This window comes from Camelina sativa, chromosome 11 (genome assembly GCF_030686135.1).
Source record: "Camelina sativa cultivar CO46 ecotype springtype chromosome 11, ASM3068613v1".
Taxonomy (NCBI): domain Eukaryota; kingdom Viridiplantae; phylum Streptophyta; class Magnoliopsida; order Brassicales; family Brassicaceae; genus Camelina; species Camelina sativa.
Genome location: NC_141890.1, coordinates 45,325,812 through 45,340,035, shown reverse-complemented (window position 1 = coordinate 45,340,035; position 14,224 = coordinate 45,325,812). Strand labels below are relative to the sequence as shown.

Here is a 14,224-nt window from a genome sequence, read left to right as displayed (position 1 = left end):
TACTTGTTCCGCCAATATTTGGGGAAAATTTTCACTTAAGCGTCGTATGTGAACAAGTCCATAGAAAAAAAAAACTTACCTTGAAAAATTAAAACATTAAACATATCTCAAAAGAAAAAAAAATTAGAAACTCTCCTTCGTCAAGGGTTTCATCTTGGAAACCACCGTCGTCGCCATCAACGGCATGAGTTGTTGGAGCTTCAGTAAAGTCTAATCCGGTATCTCTCGACTCTCACCCGACCCAAATTGGTTTCTTTCTGAGATTATTGCCCAATCTCATGCCAAGGCGAAGAATCTGGCCCCTCTCCTAACAGATCTGAATTTAGAGGATGCAGCTTTGGTTTCTCCGGAAAAATCTCTCACTACTGCGAAAACCACAGAAGTGGAGGACCCAGAATCCGGCAAGCGTAGAGGAAACTTGGTCGAATGTACTCTCTCTCTCTCTCTCTTTCTCTCTCTGACTTGAGACTCTGTTTATCACTGAACCAACTCATCCATATTGATTTATATCAATTCCACCACCATCGTCACAAAGAGGCTCTTTAAGTCTCTGTCGGTAATCTCATCTTCTTCTGCTTATCTCTCAGGTTTTAGGGGTTTCTGCAACATTTGTGTTGATTCACTCTCAGATTTTAGGGGTTTCTGCAACATTTGTGTTGATTGGCTGCATTTCTTCTTCATGTGTTGATTGGCTGCATTTCTTCTTCAGATTTTAGGGGTTTCTGCAACTGGTCTGGTCTGTTCGCATTGGACAATGGAGGGTAGGTTTAATTGGCTGCATTTCTTCTTCATGTGTAGGTTCTTGTTGTAACAATGATCTTTTATGTGAATTTTGTTGCTCACTCTCTAATATGAACTTGGTTTTTTTTTTTCAGAAGCCCAAGTTGTTGTAACACAAACTCGTTAAGAAGAAACCTGCAGAGAAGTAATACTCGTTAATTGTGATCTATCTGCATTTCCTTGCTGTGTATTGACAACAGTCGGATATATCTAGACTTGAAGCCAAAGCATAACTCCAGCAGAAGGATAGGGAAATTGCAGCTCAAGTTTCAGGTAAGATGCTTTTCGCTTAGACTTTTGGTTGACCAGGTTTGTAAACACTTTGAATATATTTTCCTGTTTTTCATTTCTCTTGTTTAATCCTTTGTGCGTCCTACGACTTCACCAACTGTACAAAAAATAAGATTTTTACCATTGCTTCTGAACTGATTCAACTTTTGACTCTGTTTTTGTTTTGGTTACAATTACAATTTAGGGTTTATTTATCTCTCGGTGATTGGTATGTGCTTATATTGTTAATGGCAGATTGTGGCTTCTCATGATTCTTTTGTTTCATATGAGCAGATGCATATGGAGAGGATAACATGGAACATGTCTTTTTCATATATTCAAAGTGAACTAGTGGCTGTTCATTGGATTGTTTCATGGCAAAGTGAGCAGAAGAAAGGTTTGGATGGGTTACATGTACATGTAAAGTTTGTCTTTGTTCTTTGTAATGTTAGTTTTATTTTATTTAAGACTTGGTGACACTTGATGTTATGTAAGACTTATTTTGGTTAATGTAATATTATTTTATGAAATTTAAAAATATAGAATTTAATTTAATAAATTTTGAAAGAAAAAATGATACTACCATATTATATAAAATAGCACTAACTCCTAACTTAGCGTGTAAAATAACTTATAACATTAGTTTAAAAATTTAGAAAAGCCCCATAACAGAGCATTTTGGTACTGCTATGGTAGAAGACTTTATCATAGCATACATATCTGGCGCTATTGTATGTGTGGTACCTACGATAACAGTGGCCTAACATAGCATTTGTAAAAAAGCTATGAATTACATATTATAGCGTTTCTTTCGTGCTAACAATGTACATATTTGTTGTAGTGTATATACGGTGTTATACATAAAATTATTTTATGTATCTGAAATATTTATGATGACCATGGATTGTTGTACAAATATGAAAAACTAATCCATATGATCCACATATATAATATGTAACCTATGATGATTTGTTTTGTCGACAACAGAAATCATCATACATAAATACATATTATATTATTTATGTGGATCATATGGATTTATTTTTTATATTTGAACCCTATTATATATAGTTTGTTGTATAATAGATTTAGTAAAGTATGTACATAGAAAAAACTAATGTATATGCATGCATGAATGAGTTTGTTTTGTTGTAGGTATGTATGATGTGGATTGAGATGGGGCCAATGATAACGACATATGGCTTTATGAGAGAAATCATAATAGTGACCTTTTTTTGTGATGACAAGTTGACAACAACCACACGTGCTCATTCCTTCTACCAAAGGTTTGCGCAGTCGCTAGGCCTTTTCGTTGCACCTTTTTACTACAATTTATTTGAGAGCCAAACTCTTAGTTCTCAATCCGAGTTTTCTAAGATCGGTACTCAAACCTGTTTTCTATAACTTCATTCCATTGATGTTGTTTTACTCCTTTTAACTAGCTTTCAAGTACTCTGTCTTTGGGATCGAAACTCAAAACTGATTTTCGTTTCAAATATTCATTGACGTTTTACATCCTTTTACATTCTCATAGTCATAACACCAAATCTATCTATAAATTTTGTAACTAATTACAAAATTGTCTTTGGAAGATTATACAAATTGTATCTCTGGAAAAACTCTACTTAATTTTGTTTTCTTATCATAGTTATATCATCTATGCATTATCTTTATTCACTTGACATTCTCATGAATCATGAGACAAAAGTAACATAGAAAAGAGACCTTTTCCGAGTTTGAACTACTAAGAAGAGGTATCCCGAGAAGAAGAAGAATAACCAACCTCTGACTTCTTTAGCAAGTAACGACTTCGACCATAACCTAACTCTCTCACGATCGACTCAACCTTCTTCTCAGCAACTCCGGTTCAACACCAATCTCTTTCGCACAACAAACCAGAGCGCGCGGCTATCCCCACTACCCACAAGGCTGCAGCCACCCCAACATCAACCATTGCTGCCACAAGAATCGCCACCGTCCCAGCCAAACCCGGAGAAAATACCAGCATCAGTGGAGAAAATGATGAGAAACAGAGTCACCATGGGGCCCGTGTCCACGAGGCTAAAACTCATCAGACCAAATAGCGGCCCGCCAATGCCAAAGCTGCTACCGTTGCTTCCACAACCGACGAACCAGTCGGCCTCACTCCATCAGTTATGGCTACATCTCTCCTTCTTCCCTTTGGATTCTCCATAGTACATGTGAAATTAGATGCGAAAGGCTTTGAGTACGTTTTCGATTACCAAACATCTCTAAAAATACTGATACCATATAATATGAGATGATTTTTACGTTGTCTTTTAAAAATCATTACGTCGCACTCAAACTCAACATGACTATAGATGCATGTTGAAAGATAATAAATCTTACTTTAGAACGGTTGATTTTGAACTCAAAACAAAATCGCTTCTTTCGTTTAAAATGTATGCTGAGATCTACGTAAAATTGGCTATTCATTTCGTGCAAGAGGCACTGATATAAAATAATGTACGTGTAACATCAATACATCAATTGCAAAACCTGTATGTGTCTTTTTATGTTTTCATTTAGTTTGGTGCTTAAATAATATCCTTACAAACTCATTCAGTACCTTGGCAATATCCTTACAAACTCATTCAAATATGCTGAGAAGACTAGTCATTCTCTTAGTTCTAAGCGTCCTGTCGAAAAGAAGCAATCGTTGCTTGGTCATACATATCATAGTATAAAATTGTGATTTCAGTCATAGGGTAAGAGGTTTCGATAGGTAACAATTAAGCTCGCACAAAAAAAAAAAAAAAAAAAAAAAATAGAAAGTCAATCATTTTAAGAAAGCAGTCTGAACCTTGATCCAATATTGTGTATTCAGTTCAAATTTAATGTTGAGTGATCCTAAAAGAACTGATTTATTCCCAACAAAGCATGTAAGTGAAAGAAATCTAATATTTTAAATTTTGATAACCGTTTAGAATTAAACGGTATATAATATAAATTTTAACTAGATCATATATATATATATATATATATATATTTCTTATATACTATTAAAAATAACTGATGCATTTTCGAGGCGACTTAACTATGTTATGAGACATGCCTAAAATACCAACCCTAATCATATATACGTTATCTCGTAGAATGAATGATACCAATAACAATTTTACACGACTACGCGTAGAAGACCAAATCGTAGTATATTTCCTTTAGATTCCATTCATGCATGACAAACACAATCATACGCATTTGCACACATCACAAGAGAAAATGTTAACACGCGAGCAATGCTTAAATTTATTATGAATTTGGTGAAGAAAACTTCTCTCAAAAAATATAATTTTTTGTTACCTTCTCATTTTTCTTCATAAATATATTGTTTAGAACAAATATGTGTTGACAAAGAAGCCATAATTTGTGTTCATTTTAATGTAAAACTTTTACACATTTTGTGTTGAACTCTAACTATTAGAAGTTTAGATATGATAAATGCATGCTCGATTGGTTTGCATCAAGATAGTTTAGAAGTTTATACTCTATAATAAATCCTTAAACTCTTTAAAATCATGCTGCACTTGATGTAAAAACGTATTTTTCGAATAAATTTTATAATTTATTCAAAAAAAAAAAAAAAAAAAAGCTATTAGACTTATAACTCGTGAATCTTTTCCACATTAGTTATACTTGTAACCAAGGATAACAAAATCCATATAGATTTTTTCCACATTAATATTTACATGTTTTTTTTTGTGAACTTACACATGTACATGATATTTTTAGTTCTTTAATTGTGAGGATAGTAGTGATTAAGGTCAGTAATTATATAGAAAACAAGTTAACATTTTATGTTGAAAAAATCATTCATTTGAAAACATAAAAAAATAATTCTAAAACATTAAAAAAAATGACATATAGGATTTTTTTTTTTTTAATATGTATGAATCGAATCAAATAAATAAACTAACAAATTTTAGCCAAGAATGGACCCCACACTGCGTCAATAAATAACGACCCCTTGCGAGGGTTAAGACAACACAACACAAGCTTTTTTCCAAGTCTTGAAACAAAATTCAAAGCTCTATTTTCTCTCCTCATAGTGTCGACATGGCTTACGGAAGTAACCTAGTTGTAAAGCAAATCATCGACTTATACAACCAAATCTCAAACCTCGAGAGCTTAAAACCATCCAAGAATGTCGACACTTTGTTCGGACAACTCGTGTCCACGTGCTTACCAACGGACACAAACATCGATGTCACAGAAATACACGATGAAAAAGTCAAAGACGCGAGATCTCATCTCATCAAGCTTTGTGGTGAAGCCGAAGGTTATTTAGAGGAACACTTCTCAACAATCTTAGGCTCTTTTGAAGACAACCCACTAAACCATTTACACATCTTTCCCTATTACAACAACTATCTCAAACTAGGCAAACTCGAATTCGATCTCCTATCTCAACACACAACCCATGTCCCTACCAAAGTTGCCTTTATCGGTTCGGGTCCGATGCCACTTACTTCCATCGTCTTGGCCAAGTTCCACCTCCCCAACACAACGTTCCACAACTTTGACATCGACTCACATGCCAACAAACTCGCTTCAAGCCTCGTTTCTCGCGATCCTGACCTCTCGAAACGCATGATCTTCCACACAACTGATGTGTTAAATGCTAAGGAAGGGTTAGACCAGTATGATGTTGTTTTCTTGGCAGCTCTTGTTGGGATGGATTAAGAGTCAAAGGTCAAAGCTATTGAGCATTTGGAGAAATATATGGCTCCGGGAGCTGTGTTGATGCTAAGGAGTGCTCATGGTCTTAGAGCTTTCTTGTATCCAATCGTTGACTCTTCCTATCTTAAAGGATTTGAGTTGTTGACCATTTATCATCCCTCCGATGACGTAGTGAACTCGGTGGCCATCGCACGAAAGCTAGGTGGTTCGAATGGAGTTAGAGGCAGCCAGATTGGACCGTGTGTGGTTATGCCTTGTAATTGCTCTAAGGTCCACGCGATTATTAACAATTTTGGTATGAAGAAGAATTTGATCGAGGAGTTTACTGCCATCGAGTAAACAAGTAATAATTATAACACATCTCTTTTCTTAAAATTATGTGTTTTGTGTTTTGTGTTTTCTTATTTTCGATTTTATGCCTTGTGAGGAGTGTGGTGTACTGGTATGTTTGTTAAGTATTATCGTTTTGTGAATTTTGTGAGTTCTAAGATTGAGAACCTTGTTGTATGTTTTTTTTGAATTTTATTATGATCTATAAAAAATAAAATTGATAATTCGCAATATATATTGATAAGTCATAAAGGTTTTGTTTGTGATTGATCTCAGTGGTGCCTGAAACCATTTTTTATTGTTATTATCAAACTGAATATATATACATATATATATATATATATATATAAATCCTTAAAAATACAAATATATTGGTTTTCTTTTCTCAACATGAACATATTCAGTTCAAATTTAAAAATCACTGAAAATGAAATAGTAAATAAAAATATACATATTCATACAATTTCAAACATTTGTGTAGACTGGTCGTCATATATTTATGATATACTACTCCATGATTATGAATCTTGTAATTTTAAAGAAAAATCAAGATAGTAACAAAACCAAAATAAGTTGTCCGACTACGAAACCAAGACAGTAACAAATGAAAACTATTAAGCATCCAAATTAATAAAAGAACTGTTTTACATGAAAGTAGAAGATTTTCCGATAGGGAAACTAGAGTCACTGTAACCTCCACTTCCTCTCTTGTTGGAATAACCAGGGTAATGACTCAAACAAAACTCGATCTCACGAATCAAATCTAAACCTTCTTTCTCGCCGAGAGTCTTAAGCTTCCACTCGCTAAATGGATACTCTGTCCTATGAACCACATGAATCTCGCCTCCCTTCTCTTCATCTTTCACCAACACTCTTGCATTCTTTATAAACCCTCTTACAAGCTCTTGATGCCTCCTAAATCACACAGTAAAATAAATAAAAAATTAAAAGAAATAGGTTTGACTATATATTACCAAGAAATAAAATCGATCGGTTCAGATATATTTTTCCTACTGCTTCACTAAGTAATATCTTTTAAAATGGAAAATAAAAAAGACAACAGAAATATATCTATGGGTCGATACAAGGGGTATATATAAACATACATGATGATTTTAATTTCGTGCTCACGGCCATAGTCGAACCCTGCATGAGGAAAATTGAAGATGACTCTTATCATATATAGCGGAACCACCAAGGGTAGGCTTTGTGGCCATTGAGTGGACGTTAATTCCATAGACCACGCTGCACCCAAGTTTCTCCAACTCTTCTACGTTCGCCTTCCCATTCTTGAACTTACGCTCTAGCTCCCCTATACAACGTTCGTCATTCCAAAATTAATTCACATAACTAATGTGAAGAGATTTAATATATATTAAATTTTGATATACGTACCTTGAGTATCAAGAGAGGTTGCAGTGAGATTAGATGCGGAACCAAAAGCCCTTGCTAGAGACAACGAAAAGGAGAAGTCTCCTTCTCCGACCAAAAGTATTTTTTGTTTGTTATTGTAATGTTTTAACCTTTTAGTTCCTTGAACCTCCATTTCGTCTCTGCATGAGTTTGCCTCTCACACCAAGATTATAATGTATATATGTATGCATATAAACAGGTATACGTACATATGTATTTATGGATGCATGGGTCAAAGAGGACTTAAATGTTTTATTTTGTTTGTTTACTAGGCTATATATCCAACTGGCTCTTCGAACTTTGTGGGTATTTATGTAATTCGAAAAGGATTCAATATTCTGTTCATGTATCCATCCTTTTGACGAAAAGAGGCAAAAACCTTCTTTCTTGCCGAGAGTACATAAATTTATAATGCATCAATTGATACATTTATCTCTTTTTGCGTGTGTAATAAAAGAGATGGTTGAAAAAAAAAATCCTAATTAAGCAAATATTTTTCAATAATGAAAAAACAACCCGTGTGGTATTATATACTTTGATATAGTGCAATAATATACTCCATTTCATCCATGTTATTACTTCTCACACCATGTCCATTAATAGTCCATAACTCCATATATATTACATACACATATAAACATATATACTGACATAGTGTCATCAATTCATATATGGATGAATTTGTCAAATTTAGAGACTACTAATATTAAACTCTGGTTTTGTAATCTGGCTATTGAAAGATTGTGATTGTTTATGTACCATTTCATCCATGTTATTACTTTTCAATTTTTTGGATCAAACCAATTCCTTAATTAGTTGGATCATTTATTTATAATGTGAAGAATGACAAAATTCTAGCTTCCAGCATATGCCAATTAGAATGATGCGGTATTAAATTATTTCGTTTTACCATTCGATTAACATAAACATTGGTATTACCATTACAAATCACATGAAATATTTTGAAAATTGTAGCAATGATTATTATTCAAAGTTTCAAGCAGTCAAGTAACGGCAAAAAGAACTTTGAAATTTTTTAGGAATAGTGCGAAAGATAAAAATATAATCTCCGTCACATGAAATTTATCCACTAACAACCTGGATACAAACTAGTAAGCTTCATGATCTTCGTCACACAAAAAATATATATATATATATATATATATATGTTTTATAAATCCGATCCAAAATCCAAACCCACTTAAGTATATGTAGCAGAAGAGTTTTTTCAGAAATTCCGTTTCCGGAACATGAAGGTAGAAGATTTCCCGACAGGGAAGCTACCGTCACAGTGACGTCCACTTCCTCTCTTATTTGAGTAACCAGGAAAGCATGATTTGTTAAATTCCATCTCCCGGACCAAACACAAACCCTTTTCTTCAGCCAGAGTCTCGATCTCCCACTTGTCAAATGGATGAGACGTCTTAATTATGAGTAACATGAATCTCACCACCGATGTCTTTTATCATCTTCTTCGCACTCTTCATAAAACCTCTCACCACTGCTTGGTGTAACCTGTGATACACATACACACATTTTCAATACACCAAAGATAACCATAAAAATGGAGCCAAAAGACAAGTCTTATAGATTAATTACATGATGTAGTAGCTCTGATGCTCACAACCAAAACCTAACCCTGAATGAGGAAAATTGAAGATGATTCTATCATAAAGTTCCGATCGTTGACCATGCTTAAGATCTTTGGTCATGGAATGCACATTAATTCGAAGTGCATTCAATATTCTATCCATGCACCATTTTGGCGACAAGAATCAAACCCTCTTTTGTTTTCAATTGGGTACCATATACCACGCCAATTAGCAGTTTTACTAACAGAAAAGATGCATTGATTTGTTCTTACCCATTCATTTACCCGTCTGAGTTGATTTACATATTTCTTTAATAAAATCTAGTGTACAAAAAATATTTTGAACCAATGAAATTTGCAACCTAGTATTAGTTTCATAAAAACCGTCAATGTGACACCATTTATGTGTAAATTTGACTATGTAACATACAACGTATGATTTATGTTGTTCTTAGAGCATTTAATATTGCATTTGTGTTCATCCACCATTTTGACGACAAGAATTAGACCTTCCTTCAAGTTCGGTACCAATTGTACACCTTCCGTTGACGCTGTGCCAAGTAGCAATTTATAATAAAGGTTGTGCTGATTTGTTCTTAGTTTCTTACCTACTTTTGTTATACCTTTCTGAGTTAACTAATCATTATAACATCCTTCTTTAACCAATCGAAATTTTACAATAGTAATTTAAGTTGATAGCCATGTTTAACCATTTGTTTGAATTTAACATATATATATATATATATATCTTATATATATGAGAAGGTTTTTCAACTTTTATTAAGGAGATAAGACTTGGCTTACTATATTTCTGACACATGTATTTTGTTGTTTGCACCTAATTAACTATAGTTTGGACCTAACTAACTATAAGCCTATAAAACCAAAAAAAAAAAACCATCAACATTTTCTTCCTCTTTTCTTTAATCAGAAACATATGCAGCCTCCAAGAATCTAGAGTCACTTTATATCAGTTGTCGTTGGTTTCATCTCGGAACTATACCAACATTAAATTAAATTTATAGGTTTGAATTATTGGGTTTAATTTATGTGTTTGAATCTTATATCATTTTCACGGGGATAAGCGGAATCAAATTTAAGTAAGATGGTGGGATGGTATTATTTAAGTAAATTAGTTAAATTTTTTTAAAAATTGTTTATATAAAATTAAATTATGAACATAATTACTTAGGTTTGATTTGACAGAATACCATCATCTACCCACTATTTTCCTCAGTTTTCATTTTTTTTTATATTACTTCTCATATTTTACTTTTTATTTTGAAACACTTGCGAATTTATGATCACTAATATTTGATTTCAATCCCTTCTCTCTTTTAAAGGCTCAAACATTCTATGAAGTTTATTTTTTAAAATTCAACCTATTACTATACAAGCACATTCTCTTTCATATTATTGTGAAAACTAAAACATTTATTTTCTATTCTATACTTGATTCAATCTCCAACAAACAACAAAACACTGGTAACAATAGTATCGATATTCGGATCATCCGTTTTTGGGAAGTTCCTAACTTTTGAAGAAATATTATCTTACTAAGTCTTGAATATTTCTTCCACAAATGTAAATTATTTTTACTTTGTTCATCTTTTGATGATTTATGCAATCATTTTAAAATACTTATAAAAGAAAATAAATAATTTCATGTGTATTTGATTTTAAAATAATTTTAATATATAATTATGTTGGACGTCAGATTCTTAGAGTAAGAGTTGAAAAAAACCTTCTCTAAGAGTTGAAAAAAACCTTACTATATTATATCACTAATAATAAAGTAAAGGTTTCTTTTGGAAAGCTCCAAAAGATTGTCATTTGATGCTCTCTTCTTTCACAAGTGTCATTTTGTTTCTTTTAGTTTTTAGTATAACAAATTTATTCAATTAACAAATAATTTGATGATTAAATAGTTTAAGGATATAAGATTATAATATTTGGGTTATATAGGATAATGTCGAGTAATAATTGGCTGTTTTATTTCTACATTTTAATATAAATAATTCACATGATCTTGATATTACACTATTTTATTTCATTTTCAATCCATTTAAAATAAACTAAAGTATATTTTAATATATAATTTCTAAATAAATTACACTATGAGAATTGAATTTTTTTATATATAAAGAGATAATTGTATATATTTCTGTTTAAAGAGAGAAGTGAATATATATTTAAATTCATGATTTGATTAGCTAAGATGTCTCTTCATAGATTTATATTCATAATATATAACTCTTGAATATATATTTAAAACATTAGACAATTTAGTTATTAATTCACAATAATGTATTTTAATAAGCCTGACACATTTTTTATTAACTTCTCTATTCCATCTCATCAATCCCATATTTTGTACTAACTCTTATTTTTGTAACTTTCATAATATTTATAGTAATGCAATGAATGATTAATAATAGTATTTAGAAATATTACATATATAAGAAAATATATTAATATGTAATGATTGCATATCTATAACTCTCACATAGTTTATGTGACTCTTATAACAATGAAATACTCCTTCCGTTTTAATTTAGTTGTCGTTTTAGGTTTTCAATGAAAATGTTTGGTAAATATTCCAGTTTTATCTCTGCTGTTTTAAAGATTTGACCAATGAAATATTTATAAAATATATTAATAAAATGTAAAACAGACAATTTAATAGATTTTTTACTTGTGTGAGAAAACCTTCAACGACAAGTAAAAAACCGGAGAAAGCATAAATGACATTTACCTAATTAATATAAAGATTAATGTATTTATTATCTAATTAAATAAATAATTTTCTATATGCTCTTAACTACAGTTTCTCTTATAAATAGAAAGATACACATTTTACTAACCCTCATATTTCAAATCTTACATAATATTTTTATTTAATTAATATTATTTTAACTAACATTCTCTAAAATTACAAAAAAAATATCCAAAAACAATGTAAACTAAATCCGTGTGTAGCACAAAGTGACTACTAGTATATATATATATTGTGGTACTTAAGTTAAAATCACAATGTGATTTCTCTTTAAAATTTTGGAGTTATATAAATTTAATTTCATTATCTAGATAATTTTATATAATTTCAAAATTATAATAAATACTAAAATACATTAGAAAATAAGATATCACGATTTGTTTATTTTAATAATTTTCAGAAATAATGAAAATATACTGATTAGGAGTCTAGGAAACTCTTGAGCTTGGCTTGTTCGCGTGGATAAACGAAATCTTAAGATTAGTTCTGCTTTAACTTATTTATTCGAATCTCAAAGCACCCATTTCCTAAACATGAAAGTAGAAGATTCTCCAATAGGGAAGCTTGTGTCACAGTCATTTCCACTTCCTCTCTTGTTGGAGTAACCCGGATATTGCCATGTGCCAAACGCCACTTCTCTGGAAAACAACAAACCCATTTCTGAACCCAAATCTTTTATATTCCAACTGGCAAAGGGATATGCCGTCATATGAGTCACATGAATCTCTCACCACTTCTTGGTGTTTCCTGTGTCCTCACTCACAAGTATACACAAACATTTGTTTACTACACCAAAAAATTGCAAAACTACATATACGTACCATACAAAATAAAAAACAAAAATTACGAACATGATGGTGTGGATCTCATGTTCGCGACCAAAATGAAACCCTGCATGAGGAAAATTAAAGATGATTCTATCATATAGAATCGATCTGACGACACGATAATCTGCGTTCATGGAGTGCACATTAACACCGTGGACGAAAGTGCATCCAAGTCTCTCCAACTCTTCTACATTATTTTTCGCATCCTTGTACTTTAGCTCTAACTCCACTACAACAACAACAAGAGTAAGATTGAATTAACCACAAATTTACGTGTCAATAATATTGTATTCGTCATATAAGGGAAAATACAAACACAAACAAAGAATGATGATCTCAATACTATAAAATGATTTTATAGAGATCAGATTATGTCGATACGCTGCAGATGAATGATATATGTAGCTACCTCGAGTATCTAGAGAAGTTGCAGTGATGTTAGTAGCCGTACCAAAGGCTCTCGCAAGGCATAGAGAAAAGGAAAAGTCTCCTTCTCCAACCAGAAGTATTTGATGTTTATTATTGTAATGACTACAGTATGAAGTTTGTGAAACCTCCATCTCGTCTTCATTCATATGCTGCTTTCACCATGCATTATATAGTTTAATTATAAACGGATATGAATGCATGGATCAAAGAGTTTTTTCTCTTTATAAATTTGGCTCTTCGAACTTTGTGAGCATTTATTTGCTTTCAACATGCATTCACGATTCTCATTCATCTGCCATATATACATCTTGAGTTTTAAACCTTCTTTTTTGACCAGCGTTATTAATACTTTTGGAATGCTAATTTCAAAACGTGAATGCTAATTTCCAACATACGAATTAATTCAACCCTATGATTATGATTTATGAAGTTCCAACATGCGATGCGAGCATAAAAGACTGTTGTAATTTGTTATTTTTCCCGAAATTTATTACACTAACAGAAGTATATACATATATACATTTTCTTCCATGGCAAACCAGAGCTCGACATGAATATGGTGGTCAAACCGCACAATTCCTTTCTTGTTCGGATTGGTGAAGTGCAATTGCAATAGCATATTCCCGTTGAAATAAACGACTCAAGAACAACTTTGAATTTATAATTAAGCTTTATATAGTAAAAAGATATATTGGGTATATGTTAGAATCTCATTAGTAGTTTTTAAAATTTCTTTACTATATCAAGTTGTGAACTTAAAAATCAAATAACCAACATAAAGTGTACCATAAAAACTAACAAAGCTGTTTACTGAATATTTTGTAGCAAATTTGAAGCAAATTTTGAGCATATGTTTTGCAAGCTCAAAATCATAGAACTGAATTAACTAATACTTCTAAACTAAAACATTAATTAACTATTAATTATGTAAAGAAAATTCAACCAGTGATAAAATAATGTACAAAATATAAAGAGCCCAAAACAATTAAAAACTAATTATTTTTACATTGAAAACTTAAAACATCAAAGAATTTAGAATAAAAATTCTTCTAATAAATCAACTATTAAAAAACGAAAGGAGTATTGAATAAACGTAACTACTGTTAA

General features: G+C 31.7%; 1 long non-coding RNA gene and 4 pseudogenes across 1 annotated transcript; 2 read left to right on the top strand and 3 right to left on the bottom strand.

Annotated features, from left to right (window-relative positions):
* The first annotated feature begins 875 nt into the window (after positions 1–875).
* LOC109131677 (uncharacterized) lies at positions 876–1,575 on the top strand. Its single transcript, XR_015571067.1, has 2 exons — positions 876–1,053; positions 1,345–1,575. It is a non-coding gene; the product is annotated as an uncharacterized LOC109131677 (long non-coding RNA).
* A 1,219-nt stretch (positions 1,576–2,794) lies between these two features.
* LOC104726151 (uncharacterized) lies at positions 2,795–3,244 on the bottom strand (annotated as a pseudogene).
* A 1,821-nt stretch (positions 3,245–5,065) lies between these two features.
* Positions 5,066–6,333, top strand: LOC104726150 (nicotianamine synthase 2 pseudogene; annotated as a pseudogene).
* Positions 6,334–6,725: 392 nt separating this feature from the next.
* LOC104728921 (uncharacterized protein At4g26485 pseudogene) lies at positions 6,726–7,627 on the bottom strand (annotated as a pseudogene).
* A 1,095-nt stretch (positions 7,628–8,722) lies between these two features.
* On the bottom strand, positions 8,723–13,248 carry LOC104728920 (uncharacterized protein At4g26485 pseudogene; annotated as a pseudogene).
* Positions 13,249–14,224: the final 976 nt, after the last annotated feature.